The sequence below is a fragment of the Triturus cristatus genome, chromosome 8, assembly GCF_964204655.1.
Source record: "Triturus cristatus chromosome 8, aTriCri1.1, whole genome shotgun sequence".
NCBI lineage: Eukaryota > Metazoa > Chordata > Amphibia > Caudata > Salamandridae > Triturus > Triturus cristatus.
In genome coordinates, this window is record NC_140591.1 from 517662916 (window position 1) to 517677383 (window position 14468).

The following is a 14468-nucleotide window of genomic DNA, read 5'->3' on the forward strand; positions in this document are numbered from 1 at the left end:
TCTCCCATCGCCGAAACAATGGCTGGAATACCTTACAACCGAATTTCTTCGTCTCAACCTACTACAAATAAGCCCTCTCCACCTTCGTCCTCTTCTAAACGCTTGAAACATGACCCCCCCCTCACCTGACAAAACAACATCTCCCATATCTATGGAGTTGTTATTGGAGGAAATTCGGGCACTGCGCCCTTTTGTAGAGGAAACGAATAGCAAGATGAAATTCCTTGAGGACAAGTGGTCTACAATGGAGAATAGAGTTTCTTCAATGGAACATCAACTTTCAGAGGTACAAGGTAACTCTCTGAAAATTTCTGCTCTAGAAAAGGGGGTTCATGATCTTCCACAGCGCACTGAAGACTTAGAAAATAGGAACAGGAGGAACAATCTTCGTATTTATGGTCTGCCGGAGACTTTGGAAGGTGACGACCCTGTCTCCTTTTTCTCCTCCTTTCTGCCAAAACTCTTGGATATGCCTGCTTCTACTTCCCTAAGTATTCAAAGAGCTCACAGGCTCAGTCCCCGTCCTTCACTTTCTACTTCCCCGGTCAAGCCAAGGGGTGTCATCATCCTCTGTTTGAAATTGACTGACCTATTATCCGTTTTATCCACAGCCAGAGCCAAACGTCAAATCTCCTGGCTTGGTCAAAAGGTATTCCTTTCTGAAGATGTCTCTAATGCGACATCGACCAGAAGAAAGGAGTTCCTCAATCTTCGTCCACCTCTTTGCTCCCTTGGAGCCCGCTATGGCCTTTTCATCCTTGCATCTTCAAGGTGACCTTCCAAAACCAATCTTGGTCCTTTCAAGATCCTGCAAAACTGAAGAACTTCATCCATATGCATACCACCAATGTTATGGACACCGCTGGTCCAGCTAGTGGTTGATTTAATGATTTGTTTTCTTTACATGAGTCTTGTTATCTTCTTCTTACCCCTCCTGGTAGTTTAGACAAAGAATTTGCCTAAAATGTTCGTAAGTTCGGTACAGATTTAGTTGTTCTCTAGAAAGTTTCAGCAATGTTTTCTTATTATTTACCTTTTTCACTTCTTTAGGTTGTTTAGTGAATAATCTTTTCTAAATTGTGACTAATTCTAGTATAACCTTTGTTGACCCCTCTAAAGATTCAGTCATAATTTTTATACTGTTTTTCTGATTTGTTAACCATTGTTCTATTCCTCTTTTTTCCTTTACGTAGCCTAATGTTGTTCATTTATAAAATTATTTTGTTATGTTTAAATCATACTCTTTGTATATATTATGTTTGACAAATATGTAATTCTTTTGGTGTCTTGATGTTAATGTCTCATTTTTGTATTTACATACAGGTTTGTCCATTCATTCCCTCCTTCATTTGGTCCACCTCCTTCTCCTATTCACTCCCGGTTTGGTCAGTCTTCTCGCGCTTGGATGGTTCGTCTTTTCGTGTGTTGTCCTTGCCACAGTTGTATTTCTGTTTGTCCCCCACAGGTATGTTCTTTCAGTCATCCCTCCAGGATTTGTACGGTCTTCTCTTAACTTTCTCCTTTCTTCACTCTTTCCCTCTCCTTCTTTTTCTTTTTCTATTTTGCACTTACTATGTTATCTCATTTTTCTTATTTGATGGCCTTCTTTAATTTCTATCCTTATCTTCTTTTTCTGATTTTCTACTACCTTCTATTTTGTTCCCGTCCACTGCTTTGACTTTTTTCTCCTCTTCGCTCCATTTTCCACTCCTTATTTACTATGTCTATTTTTCATATCTTATGGCATTATCTCTTTTATATTTCTTCTCTAATTTCTCTATGTTCAATCTCATTATAAGGTCCTTATGTATTTTCAAATTGTATTACTGTATTTATGATGTTATTCATATAGATTCAGAGTTATTAAATGGAATGTAAAGGGTGTTAAAAATCCTATAAAGAGGCAAAGAATTATCCCACATTTAGCCTTCTATAAACCTGACTTAGTTCTATTACAAGAAACTCATTTATCTGAGGCTAAAGCGCTCAAACTTAAGAGGAATTGGGTTGGCTCGGATTTTGATATCTCCCACAAACACAAAAAAAATGTTGCTGTTATTTTATTCCATAAAAAGCTGAAGTGCTCTGTTATATGACAAGATGTTGATTCTGAGGGCACATGGATTCTGGTTAAGTTATTGACAACATCCCTCTTACTGTTTTTAACCTCTATGGTCCTACGCAACCCGATCCTATTTTTTGGCTCACCATCACAGACAAGTTTTTTCAATATAAAGATGATTTTTTTATATTAGGTGGGGACTGTAATCAAATTACGGACCCTTTATTGATCGTAAATCCCAGGTTCGATGTAGTCCTCATAAAACCCACAAACAATTTCTCAATACTATTACACAGACACGTCTTGTTGATGCCTGAAGACTATGTAATCCAGACCTATCAGAGTTTTCCTTTTTCTCTCCACCACATGGTTCTTTGTCCAGGATTGATTACATATTCCTGTCTAAATCCTTGGCTCAGAATCTTATTTCCTCTTCGATTGAGCCCATTCTTATTTCTGATCATTCTCCGGTGGTTGTTGATTTCGATTTACTTCCCCCTAGTTCTAAATCTTCTAGATGGAGATTTAACAATGACCTTTTGCAGGATCCTGTCTTCTCTTCCTCCTTCAAATCTTTCGCAGAAGAATTATTTTCTCTAAATGAAGATGATTCAGTGTCCCCAGTATTGGAATGGGATAGTTTTAAAGCTACTGCTCAAGGTTTCATTCTAGATTATGTCTCTAGGAAAAAGAAACAATCTTGCACTAAACATAAGGCATTATTAGCCTCTATCAAACATTTAGAACACCGTTTTTATACTTCTCCATCTGAGTCTACCCTCCAGGAACTTATTCGAGCATAAATGAATTTTAATAAAATTTCAACAGATAATGCGTCCTTTACTCTACTCCGTAGCAGCACTAGATATTATGGGGGCCGAAACAAAGTTGGAACACTCCTTGCCAATTACCTAAAATCAAGAAAAGAAAGAACACTCTTCAACTCTATTCAATCTGCAGTTGGTAAGCTCCTCTCGAAAGACAAAGATATTTTAGATGAATTTACTAAGTTTTACAGTGATTTATACACTCCGGAGACGCCCCCAACTATCTAACATGTTGATGATTATCTAGTTACTATTCCTCCTCCTTCTTCTTTAGACTTAGATTTCTCCTCCTTGGATTCGGACTTTTCACTCCAAGAAATCTCTTCCTCTTTGAACTCCTTAAAGAAAGGCAAATCTCCTGGTCCGGATGGCTTCTCTGTAGAATCTTATCTTCACTTCACCAATTTGCTACTTCCAAAACTTTTTAATCTTTTCCAGCACTTCTGTTCTACCGGCTCAGCTAAAGGTACTTTTTGGGAGGCTTCTATTTGTCTTATCCATAAAGAAGTTAAGGATCCTAAATTTTGTAAAAATTATCATCCCATCTCCTTGGTAAATGTTGATTACAAGATCTTTGCCAAATTAATAGCATTACGCCTTGAATCTTTCTTAACTCATTTAATAGCTCCGGAACAATGCGGTTCTGTCAAAGGCAGATTCACTTCTGATAACTCTCATTTATTTTGTAATGTTCTAAATAAAGCTTCCTCCCTGCCTTTGCCTCTTGCAGCTATCTCTATTGATGCTGAAAAAGCCTTTGGCAGGGTAGACTGGCCCTTCCTAATTAAGTCCCTTCAATGGCATGGTTTTGGTGCTAAATTCATTTCTTTTGTTTCTCTTCTATATTCTGCACCCTATGCTTCCACCATCATTAATGATCAAGCCTCACGGCACTTCTCTCTACATCGTGGTGTACGTCAGGGTTGTCTATTATCCCCCCTTTTATTTGTCCTTTCTCTTGAGCCCTTTCTCTCCAGTATTCGTTTTAATTCCTCTATCTTTGGCTTCCCATATGGGGATCAACATCTCAAATTATCTGCGTATGCCGATGATATTTTACTTTTTATTTCTAATCCAGATTCCTCCATTACTTCACTCTTACAAGAAATCTCTCATATCTCTGCAGTCTCAGGATATAAAATTAACTCTGATAAGACAGAGGTGTTACCAATTACTAAATTTTGTCTCAAACAACAATTTGATTCTACTGGCTTTCACTGGAACAGTTCTAAAATCAAGTATCTTGGAATCTGGTTTTCTAACTCTATTACAGATTCTGTTAAAATAAACATGACGGTTGCTCTGGATCGTATTTCCAAACTCTTATCTTCATGGAATCCTCTCTTTCTCTCTTGGTGGGTCTTGATTCCATTAAAATGATGATTTCTCCAATTCTTCTATATTTCCTTTCAATGATCCCAGTTTATATTCCTCTTACTTTTTAAAAAAAAAATCAATTCTCTTCTTTCCAAATTCCTATGGAAGAATAAGAAATCCAGAATTTGTCTCTTTCATCTCAGGAAACCGAAGCTTGTAGGTGGGGCAAATTTTCCAGACTTCCGGTTGTATCACAAAGCCTTTTGTTTAAAACAAGCCTCTCATTGGCTTCATATGGAACTCTCTCCTTTTACTCCTTTATGGGTTAGTATCGAACGCTGTTTATTAACACCTTTCTCGACCACTGAAGTTCTTTCTTTTACTGCTAAAAGTTCCCTTATGTCTCTCCCACTTTTTAAACATACCTACTCATTGTTAAAACCTCACTTTCAGCCGAAACATCTCTCCAGAAATGATTTTCTAGACTCTCCTCTTTGGCATAACAATCTTGTCACCATCAACAACAGGCCTATATTTTGGTCTTCGTGGAGAGCTGAGGGAACTATCTGGATCATAGATTTGTTTGATGGTACCTCTTCCTGTTCTTTTCCTACTTTTCATTGTACATTTAAGTGTCCTCATTCTTTTTTACTCAGATTTTCAATTCTTATGGAAATAATTCTTCATATCTTTTATTCACTTCCTTCTGATAGGCCTCCGTCTACACAAGACCCTCTTTTCAAAATGTTGGCTTTATGTCCTAAAGCTTCCTTCATTTATAAATTATTTTATTCCACATCATCAGAACGTGTTAAATCTAAAATAGAACTGACCTAGGAATCGGATTTAGTATTTCAATTCACTACTGATAGGTGGAATAAGATATGGGCTTGGTCATTGAAGATTTCGAGGTCCGCATCGACCACTCGATGTTTTTTCTCTAACATAGACTATATTTCACTCCTATTTCCATAGCTAATTTCACCCACACTGATGATCAAAAATGTTGATCTTGCGACTTTTCACCTGCAGGCCTCTCACATATTCTCTTTTCATGTCCCCATGTTGTTTCTTTTTGGTCACAAATATGGGTTTGTTCATCCAGCATTTTTAAGCTCACCATTCCCCTGTCCAACCTTCATCTCTTTATGGGAAGTTTATCAGAATCCATTATTTTACCCCCTTGTGAAAGAGGATTGTTTGATGTTATGCTAGCTTTGGCATTTCAACAACTTTCAATTAAATCCTGGTGGAATAATGTATGCCATTATCATAGTTTAGATGTTGCTTATGCCTCCCAATGCAATCCACATGTTAATAGAGATGCTTTTTGGTTACCGTTATCTAATTATTTAAATAAGGTTTCAATTAATGCTGTTTTTCATCACCTTTCTGAAAATTTCCAACGCCCTTGATTTCTTTCCTCTTTATTCTATCCTCCTACTCTTGATTCTGACAGATGTTATTTTAAAACAGAAATACTGCATTTTATTTCTCCTGTTTTTTATGTTCCCTGGAGCACAAATGTACTTTTTATTTATAGTTTATAATTTGTATCTTCTTCCCCTTCTTCCCCCTCCTTTCTCTTCCTTCTTTGTATACTCTCTCTGTTTCTTTTTCCCATAATGTCCCTAAAAATTTAAACAGCTTTCTACTTTGTTTAATTGCCTACTATACTTTGCTTATTCATTATTTAGTACATATTTATGCATTGTGGCCTTCATTCACTGTATCATTCTTTTTGGTTCAATAAAGCTTATTAAACATAAAAGTGGCGCCTACTCTAGTATCATCAACTATATATTCGTTGATGTAAGAGTTTGGTCATTGGTTGAAGATATGAGCATTGAACAAAGGGACAACAGTGATCATAATATTTATTATTAAAAATGAGGGGTACTGATATGGATAGGAATTCTCTAAGTCGCATTTCTAAAAATGAGGAGCCACACGTAACTAATAACCATAGAAGAGTTGTGTGGCCTAAGGTCCAAGTTGATCAGGGCTTACATACTAGAATTTACAAGCTTTTTATATTGTTTTTAACTAATTTGCGTAGCGGTGTGGGAAGTACACAACCCCTGGAATTAACCCACTTTGTATTGGTGCATCATAAATTCTTTGAAGCTTTACAAACTGTTTTTACTAAAAATAGCCCTGGCAGAAGGCCTCTTTGCGCTGGGGTAAACCAGTGGTTCAATGATGACTGTAAGAAAGCCAAGAAGGCTCTGCAATTAGCAGTTAGAGTGCACTCCGGAACTGAAGTAGTCCAGGCTCACAATAGCTACAAAGTAGCGTTAAATAAAGCAAAGCGAGATGCCGCCTACAAAAATTGGCAAGATCTGGTCCTGGCTGCCCAATGTAGGGACAGTCGCCTTTTTTGGCACATTGTTTCAAATGGGAGCAAGAAGAATGCTTTTACTCTTAGCTATCACATCCAACTGGAGACCTGGGTGGACCATTTTACAAAATTATATGCGGGGATAGGGGTTCAGGGCAGTCCCAACACCAATAGGGCTGAACACAACCCAGCCATTACTACTTTAGCGGCGAATGCTAACAACTCAGCATTGGCTTTCAGCCTAGAAGACACTCTGTCAGCAATCAGAATGTTAAAGGCAGGAAAAGCCCCTGGCCCCGATTCGATCCCGGGTGATCTGTACAAACCAGAACCAATGATATGGGCCCGTACATTAATCTTTTGTCTAATTGTATATTGGCTGATGGGGATATTCCAGAAACCTGGAGGGGAGCCAAGATAAATACCATCTATAAAAAGGGCGATGCTGCTATCCCTTCCAATTATAGACCCATCAGCCTGATAGACAATTTACAAAAGATTTTCTCCAGGCAAGTCCTAGATAAATTACAATGCTGGATGGATGATCATGCGATACTGTCAACATACCAGGCGGGTTTTCGTTCCAAAATAAGCACGTGTGATCAAGCTTTCAGATTCACTCTACTAACCTGGAAATATGTGCTACTTAGGAAACAGAAGCTTTACGTAGCATTCGTGGATCTGCGAGCTGCGTTTGATCTGGTACCGCGTTACTTTTTATGGAAGATTATGCTCGATCTAGGTGCCCCTGCTGATCTGGTAACAGTGATAGCACAACTCCACATGGATAATTATGCCCACGTCAGATGGGGGGAAAATGGTGAACTAACTGAGAAGATACCGATACGGCGTGGGGTGCGACAAGGGTGCGTTCTCACCCCCATGCTGTTTTCCCTGTTCATCAATGATGTGGCGATTCGCTTAATGGATAGTAAGAATGATGCACCTACCCTGAACGGGGAAAAAGTCCCTATCCTGCTCTTTGGAGATGCCTTCTTATTAATATCTAAGACACCAATGGGTTTGCAAATATTATTTGATATATGTTTTTAATTTTGCAGAGATCGGAGACTGGAACTCAACACCTCCGAGGCAAAATATATGGTGTTTGGGAAAGTACGGGGTGGCCTTTGGGAGATCAAGATTACACACGAGCCCCTGGAGCGGGTAAAAAACTCTGATTATCTAGGCATAGGGCTGAGTGAGTCACTCAATTGGGAATACCAGCTAAACACGAGTTACCTAATGCTATGTCAAAGGTCTAAATCTGTATTAAGATTTCATAAACAATCTTATACTCAACAACTATCCCCAGCACTGAAAATCTATCGTTCAAAAGCCCAAAGCGAAGCCCTATATGAAGCTGAGATCTGGGGCTACACTACCGTCAATAAGTTAACGACCTGCGAAAATATTTTTGTTAGATCCCTTATTTCGGTACCAATTACAACTCCTCTCGTTCCCCTTTTCTGTGATCTTGGGTTGAAAAGAATTGGGGATTTGGCTGCACTGAAACCCTTAACCTACTGGTTGTGCCTATGGATAACCCCCCAATTTACCGATTATCGAAATTCTCTACAGGAGGTTATGATGATCAATGGTGAAAAAAGCTTACCATGGTTTAAACATATTGCAGACTGGTACAAGTCATTGAGTGTGAAGGACCTGTGGGAACATCCGGATAGGGCTCCAAGAGATGATTTATTGAGATTAAAAGCCAGATATTGGAAGGTGGTGGCCAATAACTTTACTAACAATTTGACCAGTGGTCAGTTAACATCCACATTTTTAGCTGTAAAGTCATGCATACAATTTGAACCCTTTCTGGACCGAATTTCTCCCCCTCTTGCAAAAAGCCTATATGTGAGATTCAGATACGGCAATCTGCTCCTAAAATTTCCTGGAAAGAAGGCGGTTGGCCTAGTACTGGATTTATGTCACGCCTGTACTACTGTCAGAGAAACCGAAGAACACGTTTTGTTTTTCTGCCCTACATATCAACAGATACGCAGGAAGTGGATAAGACCAATCTGCCTCAACCTAGGAGTTAGGCAGCATCAGATCGCGCACAGAATTTTAAAGTCAGATGTATCTGAACCAATAGTTTTTTCTGTCAGTGGCTTCTTATTTGCCTTCTGGATAATCCGACAGAAGCTTTTATTATAGATTGCACCGTATTATTAATTGTCTTGTAAAATATGCACTTTATGTATTTTGTACTTTAGGAACGTTCCCCTTATTCCCTTGGGGACAAGCAAGCTGCATGCTTCTTGGCAGGAAGCATGCCCCATAGCTGTCTCTTAATGTATTCTGATTAAGCCTGGGCAAAGCACTACGCTAGCGTAGTTTGCTAAGTTTGCGCTACTTCACACTACGCGAATTGCACGTAGCACAGTGCAAACACGCGTAGCGTAGCGTAGCGTAGTGCAGCGGTCATTTTTTGCTTGCTCGCGGTCCTCAACGTCAAGTTGGCGACCGCGAGCAAGCAAAATGACATCCCTGTGAGACTTTTTCCTCGTTCGCGATCAGCAACATCAAGTTGCCGGTCGCGAGCGTAGAAAATAAACCTCCCAGCGAGATTCTCAACGCGGGGAGGTCAGGTTTCTCATTGCGAGTGGTCGCGTATGCTTGCGACCGTTCGCGAAACTACCAGTCTGCGTTGAGAAAGCTGCCGCTCGAGAGAAAATCTACTCGAGCGGCAGAAAACTACAGCTCGCACTGTGCAATATGCCATTTTCCTTGAGTGCACAGTGCCAGATGCTTATCCGCACTGCGCAATCATTGAAAATCACATCTTGCACAGTGCGTACAGGGTACTACGCAGCTCGCAAAGTGCTACACGTAGCTCGCATAGTGCAAAGCGCTACTTCGTGAACTACTCCCAGGGTGAATTCTGATGTATGTTTGACTGTCCATTTTTATTGCCTCTTTTTTAATCAGCTACTTGAAAATGTACTTGGTTTCACATTTTTAAATGGGAATTGACAATGTTTTTACCTTTTATATACTTTGATGGTTTTGTACAAACAAACCGAATAAAGTTATTTGATGACTTACTGAATAAATTAACGCCAAATCACAAAAAGGTCACATACTGGAGAAAGATCTACCTTTATGCCAAATTTGTTGTCATTGCATTCAGTGGTTCGGGCTGTAGTCGTGTCTAAAATCCCAATGGGAAATTGCATGGTGAAAATTCATCTTGGGACCCCCTCTTTTTCTCTGCCCCACCTTGACACATCACCCTGAAACATTCCAACCCGCAGGTAAAGTGAGTTGTGCAGTACGTTTGAAAAATTCATGAAGGTTTTTCAAATGGTGCCAAAGTGAATGAGACATGTAATAACCCTGTATCTTTAACCCCCAGATCAACCGCACATCCTCTGGAGTGCTAAATAGCCAGACAGATAGAAAGATTAAAGCACTCATCTCAAACCCTAAAGAATGCATTCTCTGTGATGTTGTGACCCGGTTTCATTGAATATTCAGGATCTGGTCTTAGTTAAGACTTTATATAGCTATAAATATCCAATATTTCACATATATATATATATTACCTACTGGCGGTTGCCAGTAGGTAGTTATAGTTAGAACCTAGTTTCCATAGGAAAAGCATTTTTTGATTTGCTAATAACTTTGGCGTCCTTTGACGAATCTTCGTGAAATTCTCAAAAAAGAAAGTCTATCCAGGTCAGCTACTATCCTGAAAGTTTGGGGGTGATTCATCAGGCGGGGGATGAGAAAAAAGGGTATTCCAAAACGCGTTTTTTGTGTCTTAATTTCCATAGGAAATTTTGAGACAGACTACAGCCTGAACTGCTGAACGGAATTTCACCAAATTTGGTTGAAAGGTAGCTCTTGGTTCCGAAAGCAAACTTTTTGAAATGTTGTAAATCTGTTCAGTAGTTGCTGAGAAAATCACAAAATAAAGGTTTCTATATCGATGGCTTCGGTGGGTTTGCGACCCCTCCCAACCACGTGCTTCATTTTAATTGGTAACCCAGTTAGAAGAAATTAGGTAAAATTAAAGATGACAATAAAGAAAAGGGGGTAGGGTACAAACACCCTACCTCACTTGGCCTGTTCAGGGGTCCCACAAGGCCCCCAGGGCAAAAACTGCATTTTTTTGTTAAACCGGAGAAGTTGCGCTGGGGTCGCGAATTCTGCCAAGAAATAAATAAAAAAAGAGGCACTTTGTTTGAAAAAGCCTCCAGGTGGGTCAGGTTCCAGGGGCGCTCTCAAAATAATTTGCAGGGGCCCGCTGGGCCCCCGCAGTCTTGCGGACCGCCACCACCCATGCATAAATTGAAATTAGTGGGGGGGCCTTGCGGGACCCCCATGCCCTGGGGACCACCACCTCCCCAGCACTTTAGATATTTGGGAGGGGGCCCATGCGGCCCCCCCTTCTGGAGCTTGTGAAGGCCCTGGGGACTGCCACCCCCCAGGGCCGGCTCCTGCAGTGAAAACAAATTTAAAAGATTGGAGTCGCGACCTTAGCACGGCTTTCAGCGCAGCCCCCTAGTGTGAACACGATGGGTGCATGGCTCTCAGCGCGGCACCCCGTGTGAACGCAATTGGTGCACAACTCTCAGCGCAGACCTCCCCATGTGAACGAGATGGGTGCGCGGCTCCAAGCAACAACAAAAAAAATACATTTTTTCAAAAACTAAATTACATGCTGGGTTATTAGGTGGCTCTAAAAAGACCCCGTGTGCTTATTGGGAAAATATTGTAGCTACATGTAAGTTCCGATGCAGAGCCTTAGGTTGTTGAGAAGGACTCTGGGCCCGATTCACAGAACAAACTTAAGACAAAATCCTAAACTTAGTACCATTTTGGTATTCACAGAATGCACTTACTACTTCTGGTATTCACAGAATGAACTTACTCCTTTTGCTATTCACAGAATGGACTTACGACTACTAACTTTACGTCCGCACTTGGGCCGGAATTTCCGCCTTCGGAGCGGAAATCCCGCACCCGGAGCGGGAAGTCCGCTCACGGGCCGGAAGTTCGCTTACGGGCCGGAAAGTCCGCTTACGGGCCGGAAAGTCCGCTCACGGGCCGGAAAATCCGCAATCGGGCCGGAAGTTCAGATTTGGGGCAAGACTACATTAACTGTGGCCATTGATCATTTGAGCCAAGGATAAACACCTGTCCAAGTCCCTACCATCCCCCACCATGCATTAGCTGACACACTCCAGCCAATCCCAGCCAACAGCTCCAGTTTGCCATGATGTTACTAGTGCCTACCATCCCCCACCATGATCCAGCTGAAGCCAATTAACACTAATTGACCAGCAGCAAAAAACATTTAAAAGCAGCACACAGTGAATGAACAGGTTTGGCCAAAGCGAGTTTGTGTTTCCATGCTGACACTGGCTGAGAACAATGGAGATACTGAAAAGGAAGAGGAATTTCACAGCAGAGGACACCACCATGCTTGTGGAGTTCATAGTGAGGCACCACAAATGCCTCTATGGACTCCCACCCTACTGCACCAGTGGGGCACAGAAGGCAGCCCTGTGGCAGCAATTATCCACTGCTGTCACAGCATTGGGGGAGGAGAGGCGCACAGTCCAGGACATCAAAAAAAAGTGGCAGGATGAGCGGCTGAGGGTGAAGGAGAAATACTCCCGAATTGAATTACATCGGATCCTCCCTGCTGCATACTCTGGACCCCGCATCCGCCTCACCCCACTGGAGGAGGATATCCTGACCACGATACACCCCCACTTGGTCCATGGGCTGCCTGTTAGTGACGTCCGCTACGTAGTACCAGGTAACTGGGATGAAAAAGAAAAGTGCATGAAAAGATTGTCTGTGTTGCACTGTCATTGTGAATAAGGAAGTAGTCCAAAGTGTATATAAAAATCATAGCCAGTCAGAGACTCATGTGTCACCCTCTGTATGTAGCACCACAAGTCCTACAATCCTTAGCGATGGAAATGGCAAATCCCTCCCCCACTTTAGAAAACATGGGCACTGTACTGTTGCAGTAATACACCAGCCTGCTAAGAAGCAATTGACAAATCTCAGCAGAGATGCGCCAGTTACAAAGCGACACGCAATCCAACTCTTGTGCAACCACGGATGCGTCACATTTACAATGCGGTGCACTGTGGCGCAGGGATAGACAGATGTGTGTCGCAACTGATGGCATTAGGGGGGTGCTTTGTTGGAGTAGTGTCGCAAGTGTGACGCTAATCCAACAATGTCCATGGACCGCCTACACCTAATGTTCTGTGCCACTCATTTCATGTGCCTCAAGCAGGCGTAAGTTTGCATAGCACCACCCTATGAAAAGTGACTCCGTGAAATCTCGTCGATTACACTGCATCACATGTACGAGGCCTAACCAAAGAAACGCACACCCTGCCTACATCACAGCTGATGCATGTTTAATGTTGCGCAGGACTGCACAACGTGACGCATCCCCATAGATGCATTACGTTGTGAATAAGTCTAAATGTGTCACCTGTATTACCCCACCGCTGTGTCACAGAAGTGACGCAACTGCGGTGTAAATGTATTACAAGGGGCGTGTAAACCTGCCACTAAATATCAAAGAAGTAAATCACCCTGTGCCAGCTTAAAGCACAAAGCAGAAGGTGAGAGATCAAAAAGTGAGACACCTATTCTGTTGTACATTTACCACCCTGCCACGCCATTACGTCCCCAATGCACCACTGCTCCTACCTGCCCAGTCTGCGGCAGTACTGCACAACACTGTTAGCATGCAGGAGAAATTGGGAAATCACAGAAAAGTCCCACAAGCACATTTCCCATTTGTTGACTTTTCTCTCTTCTCACCCATTGACACATTCAGCCAGAGCACAGACAACTGCCGGAGCAGAGGTCCCTGCATCTACTGGGAGGAATCGCCACCGCACAGAGATAGGCATACCACCCTCACCGACTGGTAAGTCAAAGTGGCCAGGAGATAGTCAAAAAGCATACATTGTCATGAGTGACAGAGGGACATATGGTGGCCACATATGAAAGTCAACAGGAGATGAAAAAATAGCTGCATTACTACTGGAGTTGTCAATGGACATCCACCTTCAGCAAATTATATTTGCGAACCGCAAAAGACAACATATTAAATGTCTTGGCTCATCAAACGTTTGTAATTGCGGAACATGACATGTTTTGCAGCAACAGCCCCAGACCTGGGAATCCAATCCTGTTATCGAGTGCCACAACTAGTCAAAAGGGAGTCCCCACTATGTCGTAATGGTGTCTGTAGACGTAATCAATAAATCTAATTTGCAGAAATATGGCAATGATGAACAAGAAGTGAGATACCAGGGTCAGTAGCATTGCCAATGCATACACTGTCCAACTTTGAATGTTTCCAATATAGATCAAATGCCCAGTCCACACAGCTGGTCATGTACCACTTACATTGGCTGGCTTTTGTGTTGTCCATCAACAAAACACGATAGTGGACCTCACATCATGATCCGTAGACATGTCATTGTGATATAGGTTGCATCCAGGTAGTGGGCCCATTCAAAGCTATGTGGGAGCAATCATGATATTAAGTATAACACACTTCAGCAACGCTGGTGCCCACAACTGCTTGTGCTCATCCTTTGTGCCAGAAATCTAGTGTATCACATGTGGCTGCATGAATGTAAAGTAGCAAAACACACTTATCATTGTAGGAACAACGAGGTCCTCCCATAATCTAAGACACACACTGACTTCGGCTACAAGGTTGGCTGTGACATCTGTTCAGGGCCCACACACTGTTCTGGTGCTGGGCCAAGGGAAGTAAACCCAAGAATAAATCAGGCTGAATGCTCATTAAATGTGCCTTTCACCTCCGCCGTATGCTGTATGTGTTGTACAACACTGTTGTCCTGCATCACAAAATGCTCACATATGGCATTTGAACCCATGCAAGATCAGACCC